Source organism: Oryx dammah, unplaced genomic scaffold (assembly GCF_014754425.2).
Source record: "Oryx dammah isolate SB20612 unplaced genomic scaffold, SCBI_Odam_1.1 HiC_scaffold_26, whole genome shotgun sequence".
NCBI lineage: Eukaryota > Metazoa > Chordata > Mammalia > Artiodactyla > Bovidae > Oryx > Oryx dammah.
The window spans coordinates 29,954,940-29,979,852 of record NW_024070210.1 but is presented as its reverse complement, the minus strand read 5'-3'; the positions used below and the strand labels follow the sequence as shown (position 1 = coordinate 29,979,852).

General features: G+C 38.8%; 1 protein-coding gene and 1 pseudogene across 2 annotated transcripts in view; one reads left to right on the top strand and one right to left on the bottom strand.

Moving 5' to 3' along the window:
• Positions 1-24,913, top strand: part of MNAT1 (MNAT1 component of CDK activating kinase) — a 226,251-nt gene that overhangs the window by 12,064 nt on the left and 189,274 nt on the right. The window lies entirely within an intron of this gene.
• Positions 18,001-18,848, bottom strand: LOC120852859 (annotated as a pseudogene).

Here is a 24,913-nt window from a genome sequence, read left to right as displayed (position 1 = left end):
CACAACAGCGAGTGTGAGAGACATGGTTACTGCCCCCATTAATTTTATAGTATTTTAGGTCTTCTTTTGAGTCATTAAATGGAAATTAGGTTTTTTTCTTCTTTCTAAGGAGCAAAAAGGCAGTTTAGAGTTATAAAAATATTCTTTGAAATTAAGATGTGAAAGTGGACTTTATGTTACTTCTTAAACAAGCTTTTTTTTTTTTTTTAAGAAAAGTACTATTAAAGTAACAGAAATCTGAAATCCTGAACTCTTGTTCTGCTGATGTAGGAAAAGGGCCTTTGGAGAAGCAAAAAGTTTTAGTGGGTATATCCTAAAGTTAGGAGTTTTTGCAATATTAGCATCAAGCAATCAAGCCATTTAGGTGAACCAGTCCATTCTGAAGGAGATCAGCCCTGGGATTTCTTTGGAAGGAATGATGCTAAAGCTGAAGCTCCAGTACTTTGGCCACCTCATTCGAAGAGTTGACTCATTGGAAAAGACTTTGATGCTGGGAGGGATTGGGGGCAGGAGGAGAAGGGGATGACCGAGGATGAGATGGCTGGATGGCATCACTGACTCGCTGGACGTGAATCTGAGTGAACTCCGGGAGTTGGTGATGGACAGGGAGGCCTGGCATGCTGCGATTCATGGGGTCACAAAGAGTCGGACACGACTGAGCTACTGAACTGAACTGAACTGAAGGGGGCTTCTCAGATGGTAAAGCGTCTGTCTACAATGTGGGAGACCCGGGTTCGATCCCTGGGTTGGGAAGATCCCCTGGAGAAGGAAATGGCAATCCACTCCAGAACTATTGCCTGGAAAATCCCATGGACAGAGGAGCCTGGTAGGCAACAGTCCATGGGGTCGCCAAGAGTCGGACACGACTGAGTGACTTCACTTCACTTCACTTCACTTCTCTGTAGCTCAGATGGTGAAGAATCTGCCTACAATGCAGCAGAGCCCGGTTTGATTTCTGGGAATGGCAACTAACTGCAGTGCTGTTGCCTGGAGAATCCCATGGACAGAGGAACTTGGCCAGCTGCAGTAGTGGGGTCACAAAGAACTGGGCATGGCTGACTCGCACTGCTACTGCAGATGCATCAGTGTTCTTGTGGGGTGCTCTCTGAAGAGCAAAGGTCTAAATGATAACTCCTGTAGGAAGGAGATCTGTGATGTCTGCTTTGGCTGTCAGGCTGAGGATGGAAGCTTGTTCAGAGGTACATGATACAGAGTGCTATTTGTTTTGTCAGAAGTATTCATAGGAAGATGGCTGCTGCTAAGTCACTTCAGTCGTGTCCGACTCTGTGCGACCCCATAGACGGCAGCCCACCAGGCTCCGCCGTCCCTGGGATTCTCTAGGCAAGAACACTGGAGTGGGTTGCCGTTTCCTTCTCCAATGCATGAAAGTGAAAAGTGAAAGTGAAGTCACTCAGTCGTGTCCGACCCTCAGCGACCCCATGGACTGCAGCCTTCCAGGCTCCTCCATCCATGGGATTTTCCAGGCAAGAGTACTGGAGTGGGGTGCCATTGCCTTCTCCGAGGAAGATGGCAGACTTGATTAACGTAAATTTTTTTTTTTTTTATTAATGTAAATTTGAAGGAGATTAGCAATCATCTTTTTAATTGTGTTCGACACCTATCATCCACTTTTTTTTTTGCCACTTTATTTTTTTTAATCGAAGGATATTGCTTTACAAAATTTTGTGGCTTTCTGTTATACATCAAGAATCAGCCAAAAGTACACCCATGTTCCGCCCCCCCTGCATCCCCTCCCATCTCCCTCTGCATCCCACTCTCATAGATTGTCATGGAGTCCCTATTTGAGTTCCCTGAGTCATACAGCAGATTCCCATTGGCTATCTGTTGTACGCATGGTATTGTGAATTTTCATGTTACCCTCTCCATATGCCTCACCCTCTCTCTCCTCCCCTCTCCCTGTGTCCACAGGTCTATGTATTCTATACCTGTCCTCCATTTTTAAACAAAGCCTAAGAAAGCTTATATGGTTGCATTGCTCACCTGCACGCCATGTGCTTAGTCATATCCTACTGTTTGTAACTCTCTATCCGTGGAATTTCCTGGCAAGAACACAGGAGGGGGTTGCCGTTTCCTCCTCCAGGGGGTCTTCCCTGGCCCAGGGATTAAATCCTTGTCTTCTGTGTCTCCTGCATTGCAAGCGGATCCATTACTTGCTCAACCACTGGGGAAGCTTACCTGGCCAGCTACATTTTCTTTCTTCTGTATAAATTTCAATTACATTTTGATCACATTTGCTGAGTAAAATTGTTATTAATGTAATGCAACTAGATTTAACTCAAATCCAGTTTATGTAAAATATGAAAATACTACAGTGTAATCAGAAATCAGTTTATATGCTTAGAACAATTTTCTCTTTATATTTAGTTTCCAGGATGCTAGCCCAAAATAAACCTTTAAGCATTCAATAATAATTTTTCTGCCAGTTTTTAATTTACTTTATCTTTCACTTTGATAATATATATAAACAATATTATAGTATTTGTTTTTTGAGGTATAATCATATGCAAATTAGAAAGCCTAAATATATTATTTATGCCAGGAAATGATTTAGAGGATAACTTTTTATTTTTTTAATCAAAAGCAAATTTTATTTGCTTTTTTTCTGTTATCATTTAGTTGTTGTGGAGAGCAAAATATCTTACAATATCTCTGAAAAATCCTTAATTTAGACTTTATTTTGTGTTATATGCTAGTGTCTAGAAAGACTGTATCAACTACCTATAATGATAGTTTATTTTATAGTATTTTTATTTTACATATTTCACTTTGAAATTATATATAAAATATGTATATTATATATATGCATAAATAGTTTACTCTCTATAAAAGGAAGAAAATATAAAATTTAATGGACTTTATTAGAAATGTTTTGGCGTGTTAGGTTTCTAAGTTAGAATATGTAAAAACCGGAATTCTGAGATGAAGAAAAATGATTGCAGACTTCACTCAATTTTTTTTTTTAGAACGCAAATATGATAGTGTCATTGAAAATTAATGAGGGCTCCGTCAATATGATGCAGTGCCTCTGCATCATCGGTTTATATATATTTAATGAGCCTGCTATTCTGAGTTCAGGTAACTGAAGCAGACTACATCTAACAGTAACTCTGATTTACTTACAAAAAATTCTTTCCATTAAAATAGAAAAGTCTTAAAACTTACCACTGTTAAGTATAATTTCTTCATAAATAATTCTATAATGTTTATTTTCTGGTTGTAACATTTACTGGTTTCAGATAATGTTACCAAAATATATTCTTCTATTTGATCTTCTGTCTTGCTATTGATCTCTGGAGTTGAAGTAGAAAATATGGAGGAAAAAACTGTTTAAAAGCGTTTAAAAAAAAAACGTTTAAAAAACGTTTAAAAGATTGTAGAAGCATGACATGGCAGATGTTATATTTTTAAGATCTGTTGAAGTGTATATGAGAACTATTTGAGAGAGAACTATTCCTGTATTATTTGGCATTATGAATATAACTTTTGATATTTGCATTTACTTTTAGTTTTGTCTTAAAATACTTTTATTTTAAGATGTGTATTTTGTTAGCTTATTGAAAAGATAGTATTAAAAACATTTTTGACAAAAAAGTGTACATAATAATTTTATAGGGCATTTATTTTAATTTTTACCTTCTGATCATGTGTATCCATGTTCACAAAGGAACATAGAACTCAATTTATTATGTGCAGTTTTTATGGAACAGTAATTTGCTAAGCTACATTTACTTTATTTTCAAAAAATGCTAATAGTGCCAAATGAATATGTAATTGAATACCTTAACATTTAATAAAGTAGTGTTAGCAGATAGAAATTTCTTCCATATTTGCTCTGTCAGTTGATAACAGATAGTTTCTTTAGATAGTTGAGATTGATAAGCAGAATTTTGAAGATAAAAATTCTTACTCTTAAGGTAGTTTAAATATTTGTAAGATATAAAATATAATATGTTATAGTAGGTATTTCTGTATTATTCAGACTATGGATGTAAAATTTCTCATAATTGCATCTGGCAAATGTCATTAATATTTAATTCCTTTTGGAGGTTAATTGCAAAAAGCAATCTATGTAATGTGCTACAACTAAATGCAAAAACGTACAAATTACAGCAGGAATAGTGTCAGTAATAATAAATTGCCATGTCTAGTGTAAGTTTAGTGCTTGTAATTCCCCCTTGGAAAATATATTATTTTTGACTCCTCTTTATGAATCTTGGGTTTATATTATTTAGAATTAAAATAGAAACTAACATGTATATATTGAAACATTTGTCTATTTATGTATTATATATAGTGAGCTTCCTTGTTGGCTCAGCAGTAAAGAATCTGCCTGCCTATGCACGAGATGTGGGTTCGATCCCTGGATGGGGAAGACTTCCTGGAGAAGGAAATGGCAACCCATTCCAGTATTCTTGTCTGGAAAATACCTTGTAACCAGGAACCTGGCGAGCTACAGTCTATGGAATTGCAAAAGAGCTGGACACAACTTAGCGACTGAATAACGACAATGCAATATTATATGTAGATGTTAGAATGTAAGAAAATTAGAGATGAAAACATACTGCCAGAGTGGATTGATTAATAAAATACCTCACAGAGGACAATTCTATACATATGCAAATATGAAGGGTTTATTTTCCTACCAAAAAATAGAACCAGAAATTAAACCTGTGCTTTTTGATTGTATTCTGTTTATTAACACTATGTTCCCAGTTGCTGTATTCATTTATGGGTGTTTAGTTTCCAGATTATGCTTACAGAGGGTCATTTTGGTACAATGGTTAAAAGTATCAACTTGAGAATCAAAGAAACTTGAGTTAAATCCACATGCTCCCACTTACTAGTTGTGTGACCTTCAGCAAAGTTGTTTTTGACTTTCAGATTTGTAAATCTCTAAAATGGTGTTAAAATTATTACGTTGGTGCAAAAGTAATTGCAGTTTTTGCATTGTTGAAATTTGCAAATAAATGATGTTATACATCATTTTCGGAGAAGGCAATGGCACCCCACTTCAGTACTCTTGCCTGGAAAATCCCATGGATGGAGGAGCCTGGAAGGCTGCAGTCCACAGGGTCGCTGAAGATCGGACACGACTGAGTGACTTCATTTTCACTTTTCACTTTCATGCATTGGAGAAGGAAATGGCAACCCAGTCCAGTGTTCTTGCCTGGAGAATCCCAGGGACGGGGGAGCCTGGTGTGCTGCCGTGAAACCATTGTATCTGAGAAGCATGCTCAGCAAATTGATGAGATAGACCAGAAACTGTGCTTGCAGCAGGCATTGGTCAACAGAAAAGGCCTGATTCTTCTCCATGACAACGTCCAACTACATGTTGCATAATTAACACTTCAAAAGCTGAACGAGTTGGCCTACACAGTTGTGCCTCACCTGCTGTATTCACCTGACCTTTTGCCAACTGATTACCACTTCCTTAAGCAACTTGACAACTTTTTGCAGGGAGAACACTTCCACAACCAGCAGGAAGCAGAAAATGCTTTCCAACAGTTCCTTGAATCTTAAAGCACAGATTTTTATGCTACAGGAATAAACAAACTTATTTCTTGGCAAAAATGTATTGATTGCAATGGTTCCTGTTTTGATTAATAAAGATGAGTTTGAGCGTAGTTATAATATTTAAAATTCATGGTGCGAAACCGTGGTTACTTTTGTACCAATGTAATAATACTACCTACTTTCAAGTTTGTTGTGGAGATTAAATGTGATTTGTACAAAGAGCTTGGCATATTATGCTTAGCCTATAGCAGCTTATATTTATTGGGCACTTACAGTCTTAACTATTACGTGGTGTTTCTTTGTGGAAAAGTATAAAATACTTGCAAAAATAGAGAATTTTAAGTGTGCTAAGGGTACTTGTTAACTAGATGTAATCACAGCTAGTTCCTGTGCATATATATTTCTTATTTTAAAAATTAACACATATGGATTGTTCTGTATAAATTTCTCTGTAGCTTCATTCATTTATCAGTATATGCTGGATAGCTTAACTTTGAACATATAGAGATAAGTAATTCCTTTTTATGGTTTCAGAATAGTCCATGGTTTCAGAATATTCCATTTTGTGAAGTATATTAATTTATTTCATGTCATATATTAGTGGAAGTTTTGGTTGTTTCCAGATGTTTAAAATTATAATTTTTCAGTACATGTTCTTATCTTTGTGTATATATGAGTATATCTGTACAATAAATTTCTAACAGTAGCATGTGCATTTAAAATTTTGGTTCAGTTCAGTTCAGTCGCTCAGTCGTGTCCGACTCTTTGCAACCCATGAATTGCAGCACACCAGGCCTCCCTGTCCATCACCAACTCCCGGAGTTCACTCAAACTCATGACCATCGAGTCAGTGATGCCATCCAGCCATCTCATCCTCTGTAGTCCCCTTCTCCTCCTGCCCCCAATCCCTCCCAACATCAGAGTCTTTTCTAGTGAGTCAACTCTTCTCATGAGATGGCCAAAGTACTGGAGTTTCAGCTTTAACATCATTCCTTCCAAAGAAATCCCAGGACTGCACTCCTTTAGAATGGACTGGTTGGATCTCCCTGCAGTCCAAGGGACTCTCAAGAGTCTTCTCCAACACCACAGTTCAAAAGCATCAATTCTTCAGTGCTCAGTTTTCTTCACAGTCCAACTCTCACATCCGTACATGACTACTGGAAAAATCATAGTCTTGACTAGATGGACATTTGTTGGCAAAGTAATGTCTCTACTTTTGAATATGCTATCTAGGTTGGTCATAACTTTCCTTCCAAGGAGTAAGCATCTTTTAATTTCATGACTGCAATCATCATCTGCAGTGATTTTGGAGCCCCCAAAAATAAAGTCTGACACTGTTTCCACTGTTTCCCCATCTATTTCCCATGAAGTGATGAGACCAGATGACATGATCTTCGTTTTCTGAATGTTGAGCTTTAAGCCAACTTTTTCACTCTCCTCTTTCACTTTCATCAAGAGGTGTTTTAGTTCCTCTTCACTTTCTGCCATAAGGGTGGTGTCATCTGCATATCTGAGGTTATTGATATTTCTCCCAGCAGTCTTGATTCCAGCTTGTGCTTCTTCCAGCCCAGCGTTTCTCATGATGTACTCCACATATAAGTTAAATAAGCAGGGTGACAATATGCAGCCTTGATGTACTCCTTTTCCTATTTGGAACCAGTCTGTTGTTCCATGTCTAGCTCTAACTGTGGCTTCCTGACCTGCTTATAGGTTTCTCAAGAGGCAGGTCAGGTGGTCTGGTATTCCCATCTCTTTCAGAATTTTCCACAGTTTATTGTGATCCACAAGAGTCAAAGGCTTTGGCATAGTCAGTAAAGCAGAAATAGACGTTTTCCTGGAACTCTCTTGCTTTTTCGATGATCCAGCGGATGTTGGCAATTTGATCTCTGGTTCCTCTGCCTTTTCTAAAACCATGGACATCACCAGATGGTCAACACCGAAACCAGACTGATTATATTCTTTGCAGCGAAAAACGGAGAAGCTCTATACAGTCAGCAAAAACAAGACCGGGACCTAACTGTGGCTCAGATCATGAACTCTTTATTGCCAAATTCAGACTTAAATTGAAGAAAGTAGGGAAAGCCAGTAGACCATTCAGGTATGACCTAAATCAAATCCCTTATGATTATACAGTGGAAGTGAGAAATAGATTTAAGGGACTAGATCTGATGGATAGAGTGCCTAATGAACTATTGGTGGAGGTTCATGACATTGTACAGGAGAAAGGGATCAAGACCATCCCCATGGAAAAGAAATGCAAAAAAGCAAAATGGCTGTCTGGGGAGGCCTTACAAATAGCTGTGAAAAGAAGAGAGGCAAAAAGCAAAGGAGAAAAGGAAAGATATAAGCATCTGAATGCAGAGTTCCAAAGAATAGCAAGGAGAGATACGAAAGCCTTCCTCAGCGATGAATGCAAAGGAATAGAGGAAAACAACAGAATGGGAAAGACTAGAGATCTCTTCAAGAAAATTAGAGACACCAAGGGAACATTTCATGCAAAGATGGGGTCGATAAAGGACAGAAATGGTATGGACTTAAGAGAAGCAGAAGATATTAAGAAGAGGTGGCAAGAATACACAGAACTGTACAAAAAAGATCTTCACGACCCAGAGAATCACGATGGTGTGATCACTCACACTCACCTAGAGCCAGACACTCAGGAATGTGAAGTCAAGTGGGCCTTAGGAAGCATCAGTACGAACAAAGCTAGTGGAGGTGATGGAATTCCAGTGGAGCTATTTCAAATACTAAAAGATGATGCTGTGAAAGTGCTGCACTCAATATGCCAGCAAATTTGGAAAACTCAGCAGTGGCCACAGGAGTGGAAAAGGTCAGTTTTCATTCTAGTCCCAAAGAAAGGCAATGCCAAAGAATGCTCAAAATTTTGGTAGATAGTACCAATATTTTTTCTTTCTGTTTTGTTTTTTTCAGCTTTCTCAAAGTAGAATTGGCATTCATTAAACTGCACATAAATTGTGGAATTTAATCAGTTTGTGTATATTTATGGAGACTTCCCTGGTGGCTCAGATGGTAAAGCATCTGTCTGCAATGGAGGAGACCTGGGTTCGATCCCTGGGTCGGGAAGTTCCTGGAGAAGGAAAAGGCAACCCACTCCAGTACTCTTGCCTAGGAAATACCATGGACGGAGGAGCCTGGTGTCCATGGGGTCGCAAAGAGTCAGACACAACTGAGCGACTTCACTTTCACTTTCATGGACCCATGGAGGCATCAGTTAAGACAGCAAATATTTCTGTGACTCCCCAAATTTTCTTGAACCGTTTGTGATCCATTTTTTTTTCTCTACTCCTATCCTCAGGCAAGAACTGATCTGCTTTTTCTTACCACAGTGTAGTTTACTTTTGCACTAATTTTACCCAGAATCAGTCTGTATTCTTAATTTTTTGCCTCTCTTCTTTTACTCAATTATTTTGAGATTCATCTGTGTTGTTGTGTGTGTCAATGATTAATTCCTTTTTATTATATATATGTTACATAATTATATACGTAAAATCGTGTAGATATACTAATTTGTTTTTCCATTCATGAGTTAATGGACACTTGACTTGTTTCCAATAGTTAGTATTACAAAAGAGCTTCTATGAACTTTCATGTAGTCTTTGTATAAACATATGTTTTTGTTTCTCTTACATAAATACTTAGGAATGGCATGGCTGGGCTATGTGGTAGGCATATATTTAACTTTTTAATTTTATGGTTTTAGATTTTACATTTGTATCTGTGATCCATATTGAGTCACCTTTTGTGTGTGGTGTGAGTTAAGAGTGTTTTTTATCCCGCACAAGGCTCTCTAGTTGGTCTCGCACCATTTCTTGAAATGCTTTTCATTTTTCCATTGGGTTGCGTTAGCATTTTTGTTAAAAATCAATTGATTAAATAAATGTAAGTCCATTTCTGAACCCTCTATTTTCTTCCATTGATTTGTAGATATCTTTGCCATTACAGAGTGTTTTAATTGCTATAGCTTTGTGGTCCTCCACTTTTTTCTTTTTTTAATTGCTTTGGTTATTCTATGTCCTCTGCATTTCTATGTAACTTTTAGAATTAGCTTGTTAACTTTTCTAAAAATGCATGCTGGAATATTGGTTGGGATTGTTTAAATTTGGGGAGAATTACCATTTTGACAATATTGAGTATTCTAATAATTAAAAGTGATATATTTTTTATTTAGGTCTTTAATTTTGTTCAGCAGTATTTTGTAGTTTTCAGTGTAGAGGTTTTGGACAGCTTTTATTATATTTATTTCTAGCTAGTTTGTGTTCTTTGGTTCTAGTATATACTTGTTATTTAGATTTTTTTTTTCACTTTCCAATTGTTTGCCGCTAGTATACAGGAATACAATTGATTTTGTATATTAAATTTGTATCCTTCAATATTACTAAATTTGTTTATTCTAGTAGATTTGTAGATTCCCTGAGATTTTCTGTGTAAGCAATCATATATCATTGAAATTTAAAATTTTTTCAATTAATTAATTAGGTTGCTCTTAAGTCTTTGTTGCTGTGATGGGCTTTCTCTGGTTGTGGCAGGTGGGGACTGCTCTTTGTTGCACGTGCAGGCTTCTCATTGCTGTGGCTTCTCTTACTTCGTAGCATTGGGCGGTAGGCACCTGGGCTTCAGTAGTTGCAGCAAGTGGACTCAGTAGTTGTGGCTTGCACAGCCTGGAGTGTGCAGACTTCAAATAGCTGTGGCACCTGAGCTCAGTAGTTGTGGCACACAGGCTTAGTTGCCTTGCTGCCTGTGGAATTTTCCTGGACCAGGAATCAAACCGGTGTTCCCTGACTGCAAGGTGGATTCTTAACCACTGGACCACCAGGGGAGTCCCTTCTCTGTATTTTAAAAAAAACTTTACTTGTTTATTTTTGGCTGTATCACATGGCTTGTGGGATCTTAGTTCCCCAACCAGGAATTGAAGCTGTGCTCTGGGCAGTGAAAGGACAGGCCCCTAAAGACTGACCCCTAGGGAATTCCCAATCTTATCATCTTTAAATAGGGCTGTTTTAATTCTTTCATTCCAATCTTTATTTTATTCATTTATTTAGCCTTAATATAGTGCTGGAAGCTCTACAATAATGCTGAATAGAAGTGGGGAAAATGGGTATTCTTGCTTTGTTTTTGATCTTGGGAGAATGCAATTTAGTCTTTCATCATTAAATATGATGCTATCTGACAGTTTGAGAAAATACCTTACTATTCCTAGTTTGCTGAGAGTTTTTTTCTTTCATTTTTATACCATAAATTAATTTGAATACTATCAACAATTTTCCTTAATCTGTTGAAATAACTATATGGTTTTTCTCCTTTATTCTAGTAATATGGTGAATTACATTGATTGAGCTTGGAGTGTTAAATCAATATGTGTTTCTGACTTCCCTGGAAAGAGGACCCTGGAGGGCTACATGGGGTTGCAAAGAGTGGAACCTGACTGAGCAACTAACACACTTTCTACTTGCTGGCCTTAACCCTAACATCACATCATGTATTATTTTCATATACTGTTAGATTCAGCTTGCTCATATTTTGTTAACGATCTTTGGATACTTTGTAATTGTTTTTTTTAATGACTGTGTTGGGTTTAGTATTAGAATTACTCTGACCTCAAAAAACCAGTTGTGCTGTGTGTTAGCTACCTATTTCTTTGTAACAAATTATTTCAAAATGTATTACCTAAAAAACACAGCGGCTGTGCTTTGCTGGAGCAGCCGTGAAGAGATACCCCATGCCCAAGGTAAGAGAAACCCAAGTAAGATGGTAGGTGTTGCAAGAGGGTATCTGAGGGCAGACACACTGAAGCCATACTCACAGAAAACTAGTCAATCTGATCACACTAGGACCACAGTCTTGTCTAACTCAATGAAACCAAGCCATGCCCGTGGGGCAACACAAGATGGGCGGGCATGGTGGAGAGGTCTGACAGAATGTGGTCCACTGGAGAAGGGAATGGCAAGCCACTTCAGTATTCTTGCCTTGAGAACACCATGAACAGTATGAAAAGGCAAAATGATAGGATACCAAAAGAGGAACTCCCCAGGTCATTACATTCCCAATATGCTACTGGAGATCAGTGGAGAAATAACTCCAGAAAGAAAGAAGGGATGGAGCCAAAGCAAAAACAGTACCCAGCTATGGATGTGACTGGTGATAGAAGCAAGATCTGATGCTGTAAAGAGCAATATTGCATAGGAACCTGGAATGTCAGGTCCATGAATCAAGGCAGATTGGAAGTGGTCAAACAAGAGATGGCAAGGGTGAACGTCGACATTCTAGGAATCAGGGAACTAAAATGGACTGGAATGGGTCGGTTTACCTCAGATGACGATTATATCTACTACTGAGGGCAGGAATCCCTCAGAAGAAATGGAGTAGCCATCATGGTCAAAAAGAGTCCGAAATGCAGTACTTGGATGCAATCTCAAAAACGACAGAATGATCTCTGTTTGTCTCCAAGGCAAACCATTCAATATCACAGTTATCCAAGTCTATGCCCCAACCAGTAACATTGAAGAAACTGAAGTTGAATGGTTTTATGAAGACCTACAAGATCTTTTAGAAATAACACCCAAAAAAGATGTCCTTTTCATTATAGAGGACTGGAATGCAAAAGTAGGAAGTCAAGAAACACCTGGAGTAACAGGCAAATTTGGCTTTGGAATGCGGAATGAAGCAGGGCAAAGACTAATAGTTTTGCCAAGAAAATGCACTGGTCATAGCAAACACCCGTTTCCAACAACACAAGAGAAGACTCTCCACATGGACATCACCAGATGGTCAACACCGAAACCAGATTGATTATATTCTTTGCAGCCAAAGATGGAGAAGCTCTATACAGTCAACAAAAACAAGACCAGGAGCTGACTGTGGCTCAGATCATGAACTCCTTATTGCCAAATTCAGAGTTAAATTGAAGAAAGTAGGGAAATCCACTAGACCATTCAGGTATGACCTAAATCAAATCTCTTATGATTATACAGTGGAAGTGAGAAATGGATTTAAGGGCCTAGATAGATAGAGTGCCTGATGAACTATGGAATGAGGTTCATGATATTGTACAGGAGACAGGGATCAAGACCATCCCCATGGAAAAAAAATGCAAAAAAGCAAAATGGCTGTCTGGGGAGGCCTTACAAATAGCTGTGAAAAGAAGTTAAAAGCAAAGGAGAAGAGGAAAGATATAAGCATCTGAATGCAGAGTTCCAAAGAATAGCAAAAAGAGATAAGAATGCCTTCTTCAGCGATCAATGCAAAGAAATAGAGGAAAAGAACAGAATGGGAAAGACTACAGATCTCTTCAAGAAAATTAGAGATACCAAGGGAACATTTCATGCAAAGATGGGCTCAATAAAGGACAGAAATTATATGGACCTAACAGAAGCAGAAGATATTAAGAAGAGGTGGCAAGAATACACAGAAGAACTGTACAAAAAAGATCTTCACGACCCAGATAATCATGATGATGTGATCACTAATCTAGAGCCAGACATCTTGGAATGTGAAGTCAAGTGGGCCTTAAAAAGCATCACTATGAACAAAGCTAGTAGAGGTGGTGGAATTCCAGTTGAGCTGTTTCAAATCCTGAAAGATGATGCTGTGAAAGTGCTGCACTCAATATGCCAGCAAATTTGGAAAACTCGGCAGTGGCCACAGGACTGGAAAAGGTCAGTTTTCATTCCAATCCCAAAGAAAGGCAAAGCAAAGGAATGCTCAAACTATCGTACAATTGTACTCATGTCACATGCTAGTAAAGGAATGTTCAAACTACCGTACAATTGTACTTATCTCACATGCTAGTAAAGTAATGCTCAAAATTCTCCAAGCCAGGCTTCAGCAATATGTGAGCTGCGAATTCCCTGATGTTCAAGCTGGTTTTAGGAAAGGCAGAGGAACCAGAGATCAAATTGCCAACATCCGCTGGATCATTGAAAAAGCAAGAGAGTTCCAGAAAAACGTCTATTTCTGCTTTATTGACTATGCCAAAGCCTTTGACTGTGTGGATCACAATAAACTGTGGAAAATTCTGAAAGAGATGGGAATACCAGACCACCTGACCTGCCTCTTGAGAAACCTATAAGCAGGTCAGGAAGCCACAGTTAGAACTGGACATGGAACAACAGACTGGTTCCAAATAGGAAAAGGAGTACATCAAGGCTGTATATTGTCCCCGTGCTTATTTAACTTCTATGCAGAGTACATCATGAGAAACGCTGGACTGGAAGAAACACAAGCTGGAATCAAGACTGCTGGGAGAAATATCAATCACCTCAGATAAGCAGATGACACCACCCTTATGGCAGAAAGTGAAGAGGAACTCAAAAGCCTCTTGATGAAAGTGAAAGAGGAGAGGGAAAAAGTTGGCTTAAGGCTCAACATTCAGAAAACAAAGATCATGGCATCCGGTCCTATCACTCCATGGGAAGTAGATGGGGAAACAGTGGAAACAGTGTCAGACTTTATTTTTTTGGGCTCCAAAATCACTGCAGATGGTGACTGCAGCCATGAAATTAAAAGATGCTTACTCCTTGGAAGAAAAGTTATGACCAATCTAGATAGTATATTCAAAAGCAGAGACATTACTTTGCCGACTAAAGTCCGTCTAGTCAAGGCGATGGTTTTTCCTGTGGTCATGTATGGATGTGAGAGTTGGACTGTGAAGAAGGCTGAGTGCCGAAGAATTGATGCTTTTGAACTGTGGTGTTGGAGAAGACTCTTGAGAGTCCCTTGGACTGCAAGGAGATCCAACCAGTCCATTCTGAAGGAGATCATCCCTGGGATTTCTTTGGAAGGAATGATGCTAAAGCTGAAGCTCTAGTACTTTGGCCACCTCATGCGAAGAGTTGACTCATTGGAAAAGACTCTGATGCTGGGAGGGATTGGGGACGGGCAGGAGGAGAAGGGGATGACCGAGGATGAGATGGCTGGATGGCATCATGGACTCGATGGACGTGAGTCTGAGTGAACTCCGGGAGATGGTGATGAACAGGGAGGCCTGGCGTGCTGTGATTCATGGGGTCGCAAAGAGTCGGACACGACTGAGCGACTGAACTGAGCTGAACTGAACTGGAAAAACACAGACATTACCTCGTGGTTTCTGTGAGAAAGGAATTCATTTGTGGCTTAACTGGGAGGCTTCGGTTCAAGGTATCTCACAGGGCTGCGGTTATCTCCAGACTACAGGTGAAGGATCAGCTTCCAGACTTTCGTGGATGAACTATAGTTATCTGAAGGTTCTGCTGGGGCTGAAACATCTACTTCTAAGCTCTCTCCTTGGCTTTTGTGAGGAGTCATCAGTTCTTCACTGTTTGTTGGCTAGAGGTCTGAATTATTTGCTACATGGACCTTTTCTGAGTTTCTTTAATGTCATCATAATATGTAACTTTTTCCACCTAGAGTGAATAATTCGAGAGAGAGAGGCAGATGCTGCAATGTCTTATAAAGTAGCTCTGGAAGTCTGGCACTTCCTTTCTGCCATATCCTATTTGTTGGAATCTTAAATGCAGCATACATTCAGCAGGAGGGGAACTCGAGCTTCACCTTTTTGATGAGAGAAATGTCAAAGAATTTTTATACATATATAACACCATATCAACCATATACCTGTATGTTTATCACTGTTACAGACCACATTAAAGAGTGTTCCCAATGATCCTTGACTCCTGGTATTCACTGCCTTGTGTAATTTCTTCCCATGTACCAGAGTTGCTTGTGTGACCAACAATATGGCAGAAGTGATGATTTGTCACTTCTAAGGCTAGCTCTTAAAAGAACTGAGGCTTTCTCATGGACCACTTGCTCTGGGGAATAATAGTTTGTGTTGTAAGCAGCCATATGTAAAGGCCCATGTAGTGAGAGACTGAGGCCTTCTGGCAGCTGCCATGTGAGTGAACCATCTTGGATATGGATTCTTCCTAGTCATGTCTTCAGATGACCTGCTAGTTCAGTTCAGTTCAGTTCAGTCGCTCAGTCGTGTCCGACTCTTTGTGACCCCGTGAATCACAGCACGCCAGGCCTCCCCGTCCATCACCAACTCCAGGAGTTCACTCAGACGCACGTCTGTCGAGTCGGCGATGCCATCCAGCCACCTCATCCTCTGTAGTCCCCTTTTCCTCCTGCCCCCAATCCCTCCCAGCATCAGAGTCTTTTCCAGTGAGTCAGCTCTTCGCATGAGGTGGCCAAAGTACTGGACCAGCTAACACCTTGGGAAATAAGCTACTACTGGATTCCTAGCACTCGTATTGTATGAGATTAATAAATGTTTTTGTTTTAAGCTGCTAAATTTGAGAGTATTTTGTTACACAGTATCAGATAACTAATTAAATTACTTTATCTTTTTAGCACTTAATATTTATTTTGTGTGAATGTTTCTCTAAAATTTTTGATGGAAATTTAGAAATATGAAATTTTCATGACTCTTTAAAAAGATTTTTTTAAAATAAAGTGTAGTAATTACCTACAATAGTATATAAAAGTGCCTGTTTGCCCATTTACCTTTGTAACACTGAAGCTTTTGTAAAGACCATATTGGTTTTAATCCATTGTGATCACAGTTATACCTATTGCATTTCATGTTTGTATTTGGTAGCGAGTCTTCAGTATGACTGTAAGAATACAGATTAAGGCACTTTTTAATTAATATTTATGTTTTAAGCAAATACAGGAGTTGAATTATAGTTTAAAAAATTTTAATTTCTGAGTACTAAAAGTCTGAAAGCATTTAGAAATACAATTGTATGAAATAGCTATTGTTTGTAACCACTTTATCCACATCTTATTTCCGTAAAGGAGTCATATTACAATTAATATTAGATCTACTCTTTGGACAGCTGGAAAGCAGTATGAGGAAAAATCATTCTCCTCTTGTCCAGTAGAAAGTATATTGTGCCCTCTAGTACCAGACTTGTGTTTTTTTAAAAGGATAATAGATTCCTCACAGGTGAGCCATTTCTTTTGTGTTCTTACCAGGTGTGTTATTGATTTTCATGATGGCAGTCTGGGCACTCTCATTCAACAGCAGCTTTAGTTAAGTTCTCCAAAAGAGCACAAAGAAAACCCGAGATTTTTGCATTTTGAGTTCAAGGAAATGAATTTCCTCAAATCTTTTGGCTCTTGTACTTTTCCTTCCTAGATGCTTATAAACTGTGACATCTTTGAAAAATATATGTAAGGTATGTAGTTTCCCCTTTTTTTGGGCATGGATTGTATGATTTATTTAATTTAAAATGTGAAAACAAAGTATTGACTTACAGTTTTTTTTCTTGCCTATAAACTGGGTTACATTAGGGTGGGAAGGTTGCAGAAAGTTATCCATATCCAAGATTCTAGAAATAATCAAGTTCACATAATTATCTAGAGTTAATAATTGTTTGACAGTTACTTAGCCCTTAAATTACAATATTGAAATACATTTTGGGTCCTAACTAAGGCAACATTGAGAGTAATCTGCTTCCCTAGTAGCTCAGCTGGTAAAGAATCCACCTGCAATGCAGGAGACCCCAGTTTGATTCCTGGGTTGGGAACATTCCCTGGAGAAGGGATAGACTGTCCATTCCAGCATTCTTGGGCTGCTTGGTGGCTCAGATGGTAAAGAATCTGCCTGCAATGCGAGAGATCTGGGTTCGATCCCTGGGTTGGGAAGATCCCCTGGAGGGTTGCATGGCAACTCACTCCAGTATTCTTGCCTGGAGAGTCCCCCTGGACAGAAGAGCCTGGTGGGATAGAGTCCGTGGGGTCACAAAGAGTCAGACACAACTGGGCGACTAAGCACAGCACACACAGAACTCTGAATAGATTTCTGAGTACAAAGTGTAATCAAATCTTGGAGCCATTAATAACTGAAGGAAAAGTAAGTACTTGCTACTTTAGTTTGGAATTTTTTCCCCCAGATTTGCAAGTTGTTTCTTTTTTTGTTGTTAGCACTAAGATGTGCTTAGTCGTTCAGTTCTGTCCAACTTTTTGCGACCCCATAAACTCTTGCCTGCCTGGCTCCTCTGTTCATGGGATTCTCCACCTAGGGATAGTGGAGTGGGTAACCATTCCCTTCTCCAGGAGATGTTTCTGACCCAGAGATCAAACCTGGGTCTCCTGTATTGCAGGCGATTCTTTACTCTCTGAACCACCAGGGAAACCCTAGCACTAAGATAGGAGCTCATAATATCATAACTCTGAAGAGTTTGTGATAGTATTTAATAAACACTCATAGGCATGTCTGGCTTAGTCTCTGTGATTTTACTGCTCCTTTCCCTTGGGCCCTGGCATGCACAAGGTTTTGTTTGTATCCCTCAAGTTTCCCCCAGGTCTGTGGAAGTTCTGTAATCAAATCCCACTGTCCTTCAAAGTCAGATTCCCTGGGGGATTCCTAGTCCCTTTGTTGCATCCCCAGATTGGGAAGTCTGATGTGGGGCCTAGAATCTTGGCAGCAGTGTAAGAACTTCTTTGGTATTTTTTTTTTTTTTTTGGTGTGGAACTTTTTAATTTGGAAGGCAAAAACGTTACACTTCATGGAAGGCAGAGGCTGTGCTAACAAATGCTTATTACAAAGTTGTTCTGGTTCTGAAGGAATGCAGGGAACTTCTCTAGGCTCTCCACCTGCACCCCAAGCAGTTGGTAGTAAGCATAAATCTGAAGAAAATCCATGTGCCCAGCAAACTGCCATCTCAAAGAGCTCTTATCCAGGGGAAATTAAAAAGTGAACCTTCTTCTAGTCTCCTCTTCCTCAGTTAAGTAAACAGAAATGATTCAGCCAACGAAGTTCATGACAACAAGGTGAAGGATGGTGCTGGCAAAGAAAATCAGCAAAGGCTCACTCTGGGGAGATGCCTTGGAAATGGGCCTTGTTTTGTGGGTTGATCTGCATTCTCAGACAAACCACTAGGATGAAGCTTCCCCACACAAGAGATGAAGCCCGAGAGGAAGGAGTTGAAGGGGAAGGTCCCCACGAGGAGACAATAACCGAATTGCAGCGCTCTGGTGAGCAGTATATACAGGAAGTACGCGTCCAACAACTTCAAACGCTGAGGAGTGGTGCTCAAGTACTCTTCTGAAAACCGCAAGATGACCGTCGACACAGACGCCGACATGGCTACAGTCGGCTACAAGCTGAATATTCCCGCCAGCCTACCCTCAAACTCCTGTGATTTGATTTTAACGTGATTGCGTCCTTCCCTCCCACCATCTCACTGTGCCTTCTCCTTTGTCCTTGGATGTGGGATATCTTTTTTGCTGGGTTCCAGCATCCTATTGTTGATGGTTGTTCAACAGCTAGTTGCGAATTTGGTGTTCTCACAGGAGATGAGTGCATGTCCTTCTACTTTGCCATCCTGGGATGGCTTTGCTTGCTCCTTGGAAGAAAATCTATTTTCTTTTTTTTCCAAAGACAATCCTAGAAAGCGTATTAAAAAGTAGAGACATCACTTTGCCAGCAAAGGTCTGTATAGTCAAAGCTGTGGTTTTTTAGTAGTCATGTACTGATGTGAGAGTTGGACCATAAAAAAGGCTGAGCACCAAAGAACTGGTGCTTTCAAATTGTGCTCGAGAAGATTCTTTTGAAAGTCCCTTGGACAGCAAGGAGATCAAACCAGTCAATCCGAAAGGAAATCAACCCTGAATAGTCATTGGAAGGACTGATACTGAAGCTGAAGTTCCAATGCTTTGGCCACTTGATGTGAAGAACCATCTCCTTGGTAAAGACCTGACGCTGGGAAAGTTTGAGGGTAGGAGAAGGGAACGACAGAGGATGAGATGGTTGGATGGTATCCCCGACTCAGTGGACACAAGTTTGAGTAAACTCTGGGAGATAGTGAAGGACACGGAAGCCTGGCGTGCTGCAGTCCACAGGGTTGCGAAGAGTTGGACGTGACTTAGTGACTGAACAACAGCAACAACATTTAGTAAACAGTGGCAATGGGACTTTATTTAGATTATATTTCCTTTTAGGGGCACATTTATTTTTCAGATTATGTTGTTCTTTTAAAATCTTTAATGCCGCTTTCATTCAGCCAATATTGATTACTACTATGTGCCAAGCATATTCATAGTTACAGAATGATAATATCTTTTGCCCTGGCTATTATATTTCTTTGGTTATTGAATATATCTCTAATTAAAGGTTTTATGGATAGATTTTCATTTCTTGTTTTGTAAATAATAATTTAGTTTAAATGTCTTATTTAACCTTTTCTTGTGGGTTCGCATTTTTAGTATATATAAACTAATATCTGGCTAGTTGTGAAATCAGACTATCTAGATCTGTGAGGTGGTAAATTCTAATTCTGGTACTTTATATGTTACAACATTTTGTTGTTCTATTTTTTCAAATCAGATACTCATTTCCCCCTAACTCTGTTTTTCTTCATTTCCCCCTTCCTTTTCCTGTTATATAAATATCATTTGCTCTTTTATGACATAGCAAATTGCTGTTCCAGTTTGAGTCAGTGATTTGAAATTTGTAGCAGTATCAACTGGGAGACCATAATCTGTTTGTTAGAAATCTCATGCTTAATTCTTAGGGGGGATACCTTAAAGAATTCTTGATGTAATTAGTGAACTTTCTGGGCAATTCTCATCTTCATGAGAAAATTTATGATTCTTTATTCCATTACCTTATAATGGATCATAGTTGATTTTAAATAGATTATCAAGAGAGTGAATGTTGAGAAGGATTTTAAGACATTTTGTGGTAAAATAGTTTTACATTGTGGTATTCTTTAAGTGGTTTTTCTCTGAATTTTATGTATGCTTCACCAAAAAATAAATTGAGACTACCACACATTTTTTTTTATGAAACTGTGGTATTGTTCATAAGCAAAATAAAAAAAAGAATACAAAACATGTTTCTTCTAGCCCAATTTGCATTTCACTTTATCAGTTGCTATATAGAGATAGCTTATTCTCATATACAGACTTTTTAAAGTAAAAGAAAAAAGTCGTACAATTTCTTGATTTTAATGGCTGAGAAAATAGATTTTTTTAAAAATACTATTTATTTATTTGACTGTGCCAGGTCTTAGTTGTAGCATGTGCGATATTTAGCTGCAGCATACAACTTCAACTGTTAGTTGAGGCATGTGGGATCTAGATCTCTGACCGGGAATTGAACCCCAGCCCCTTGCATTTGAAGCACAGAGTCTTAGCCACTGGACCACCAGGGAAGCCCCCCTAGATTTTTCATTTAAAGCTATTGAGTAATGAAACTTTTCAAATTCAGATTGTCCTTTTCCTCAGTTAAAGAAAATCAGTAAACAAGCAAGCCATTAGACTGAAGTAGCTGTAATGCTTTGGTGACCTACTAAGCAAACCAAAACCTAAGCTTTCAATGTGAAGAAATCGAAACCTAAGGACAGCCCATCACAAACACCAACTAGGCTTTAAACTATAACCAATCAATAATTTCCTTACTTTGCTTCCTTACTTTCACTATATAAGTTTCTCTTGAGCGCCTGTTGGTGGAGTGCTCCTAGCTATTGCTGGTTTGGTGCTGCTCTGATCGAATCAATTTTTGCTCAATTAAACACTTAAAAAAAAAAGTAAGTTGTAGTTAAAAAAAATCTAATGAGTTAATATAAGCGGTTCTCATTGGTGCTAATGAAAATTTGAATTTCAAATGGGAACAACCGTTATTTATCTTACGGGTGAAATAGCCACTGCTGCATTGTTGGTTAGTAGTTTAGTAAATGCCGCAGCCACAGCCTGTATCATTTTGAAGTGAAGTGAAGTCGCTCAGCCGTGTCCGACTCTTTGTGACCCCGTGGACTGTAGCCTACCAGGCTCCTCTGTCCATGGGATTTTCCAGGCAGTAGTACTGGAGTGGATTGCCATTTCCTTCTCCAGGGAGAATTAAAGAGGAATGGCTTTTTATTTTCCAGGATGTGCATATGTGTTAATTTTTTGGAATCATAGACTCTATGTTAGAAGAGATCTTGAAGAGCGTTTAGCCAATGTTCTTATTTTATAGATGAGTAAACTAGGGTACAAAGTGGTTGAGTGATTTGTCTAATCTTCCTTGACTATAAAGCATTTTGTATGCTTGCCTCCACTGTGATTTAGTAAGGTGTAGACCTTAATGCTATCTGATTTCAGCTTTCACTTGATAGAATTCCAGTTTATGAATGTGTTGTATCATCTGCTTTTGTACTTAGTTATCAAGCAAAGAAAACTCAGAATTTATGGTGAGTGGTAATTGAGCAGAATAATTTCCTAAACCTGTCATTATCTGTAATTTAGAATTACAGTGACCAGGAAGCAGTGTTAGTATAAGAATAGTTTAATACATCCATATTAATCCACCTGGCAGAATATAACATTTTAACATACCTTTTAGATCCTCAGTGATGGAAAAATGATTAAATTGCTTATTGTCAAAACAAAGAACTGCTTTGGATAGGGTCATTTAATAAGCTGTTTTGCTTCATGTAAAATAGTTTTGCTTAAGCTCTGGAGATATAGTCACATGGATTTATTTTTCAATGACAATTGTTTACTGTCTGGGTTTACATTTAATGCAGGTGTTGGTGACAGTTTGAGATTCTTGACTCATTGCCCAGAATGGCAAATGATTGGTTTTGCTAGCTATACACAGTACTGTCTTTTAATGTTCAGTTGTTAATGCTGTTAAACCTGTCTTAATTATTCTCTCTTAATAGTGTTTTGAAAGAATTGTTAGTGGTATGATATATCTGTTACATACTCTATGTAAAATATTGTTTATATGTAAAATGAAAAGTTTATGTGTACATTGTATTTATTGCAGTAAAGTTCAGAAAGAAAATAAAATTTATACACTTATACACATAAATTGTACAATACTGTTGAAGCTCTCTATTTTGTTAGTACATTCTTCCTTTTTCCTTATGATTGTATATTTAAGTCTACGGTAATGGCTCAGAGGTAATGTATCTGCCTGCCAAGCAGGAGATGCAGGTTTGAACCCTAGGTTGGGAAGATCTTCCGGAGAAGGAAATTGCTACCCATTCTAGTATTCTTCCTTGGGAAATCCCATGGATAGAGGAGCCTGGCAGGCTACAATCCATGGAGTTGCAAAAGAGTTGGACACAATTTAGCGACTAACCAACAACAGTGACTGAGATTGCTAAGGCATTTTCTCTTGTTGTTTATCAGATAGGGAAGCTGATTGTCTTCTGACTGTGTACTGCTTGCTGCTGCTGCTGCTGCTAAGTTGCTTCAGTCGTGTCTGACTCTGTGCGACCCCATAGACGGCAGCCCACCAGGCTCTGCCATCCCTGGGATTCTCCAGGCAAGAACACTGGAGTGGGTTGCCATTTCCTTCTCTGTGCGTGAAAGTGAAGTCACTGAGTCATGTCCAACTCTCGGCGACCCCATGGACTGCAACCTACCAGGCTCCTCCGTCCATGGGATTTTCCAGGCAAGAGTACTGGAGTGGGGTGCCATTGCCTTCTCCTTGTACTGCCAGTACCTTTCAAATAGTCTAGTAAATAAGGCTTATTACAAACAATATCAAGTTATTTGATTTTAGAACTCCTACTTTTAGCCTCTTGTTTTATATTAAATTAAGGAGTGTGAAGACATTCACTAAGATATTAGAGTTGAATTGAAGGTAAGGAAGATTTGAGATAGATTTAGGAGATAAATTGAAAGTATTTGGTGATTCTTTTGCCTATGAGATTAAGAAGGTGTTGTCTAAGATAATTCTAACTTTTGGGATTTTGAAAAAGTCCCATGCTCAGTCATGTCCGACTCTTTGCAGTCCTGTGGCCAATACAGTCCATGGATTTCTCCAGCCAGGATACTGAAGTGGGAAGCCTTCCCTTCTCCAGGGAATCTTCCCAACCCAGGGATAGATCCCAGGTCTCCCGCATTGCAGGCCAATTCTTTACCAGCTGTGTCACAAGGGAAGCCCAAGAGTACTGGAGTGGCCTCTCCTTTTTCTAGCGTATCTTCTCAACCCCAGAATCAAACGGGGGTCTCTTGCATTGCAGGTGGATTCTTTACCAACTGAGCTATCAGTGAAGCCCTAACTTTTGAAATTTTGATGGTTAGGTGAGAAATGGAATTTTGAAGAGTCAGTGAACTTCTTTCTGGATAAGACAGGGAACATATCAGTTAATAAGCAGGCAAATAGGTTACCAAATGATAATAGCTGAAATGGTGGGTCTTGAGGTTTAGACTGATTATGAAAGGTAGTGTAGAGGGGTATGATGTAATTAGAGGAAAAAGGAAACATCAGAGAGTTGGCAGTCTGGACGAAATCCAGGGGGAAAGTGTAGGGAATGATATAGAGAGCTAGTAATTCAGAAGGTTGTGGCCAGAGTTTGGAATATAATTTAACAGACTGATATTATATCCAGTGCTAAAAAAGCAGGAGAGCTAAACAACAGACAGAAAATATTTAAAAATAAAAAAAAAATAGAGCATTCTTTACATTAAGATGATTGTTAGAAAACTGAAGCATAACTATAGTACTTCATTACTGATGGCTTCTATGTTTAGTTAAATCAGTTGTGAATATAAAAATCTTATCCTCTGTTAACCTACGAGGTACTGTGTTGTGGTAAAAAATTTAACTTTATTTGTACTATGACTGTGATTTTAGCAGAAGTTCAGTCTAACTTTTAAGAGTAAAATCCTTTTATGCCTCTCTACAATGTAAAACTCATAATCTTAGAAAAAATATTAAAAATTTTGACATGCAAAAGTATAAATATAACTTGAAAATAAAAATTATTTTTTAACTAATTGCATTTTTGACCCTGCTGGGTGTTGGTTGCTGCGTGCTGGCTTTCTCTCCTTACCGCGAGTGGGGCTACTCTTCCGTTTGGTGCTCTGGCTTCTCACTGCACTGACTTCTCTTGTGGCTCACGGCTCTCGGCACGCAGGCTTCAGTAGTTACACTGTATAGGCTCAGTAGTTGCCACTTGTTGGCTCTAGAATGTGGGCTCAGTAGTTAATGGCACATGGGCTTGATTCTGCCAGGGCGTGTAGGGTCTTCCCCTGACCAGGGATTGAACTGGTGTTTCCTGCATTGGCAGGCAGATTCTTAATCACTGAACCACCAGGGAAGTCCAGAAAGTTGATTATTTTTTAAAGTATCTCCCCCTTCCCGCCCCCCCCCATGTTTGTTTCTGGTGAAATCTTAAGATAATTCAGTTAATATAAAAATATTGTGTCTGTTAAATAATACAGAGTACCCTGTCTACCACTTTTTGAGTACCTGTCTTGTTTTTCAAAATCTTTTTGAGAAACTTTCAGATATAGGACAAATAATAAATCACTGAGTAGTTAGTACCATTCATTATATGACTACTATTTACATTTCATTCTGGAGAGGTTTACTGATACAGTTTAATAATTTAATTATTAAAAACAAAATGTATTAAGTATGTACATGTTAGAA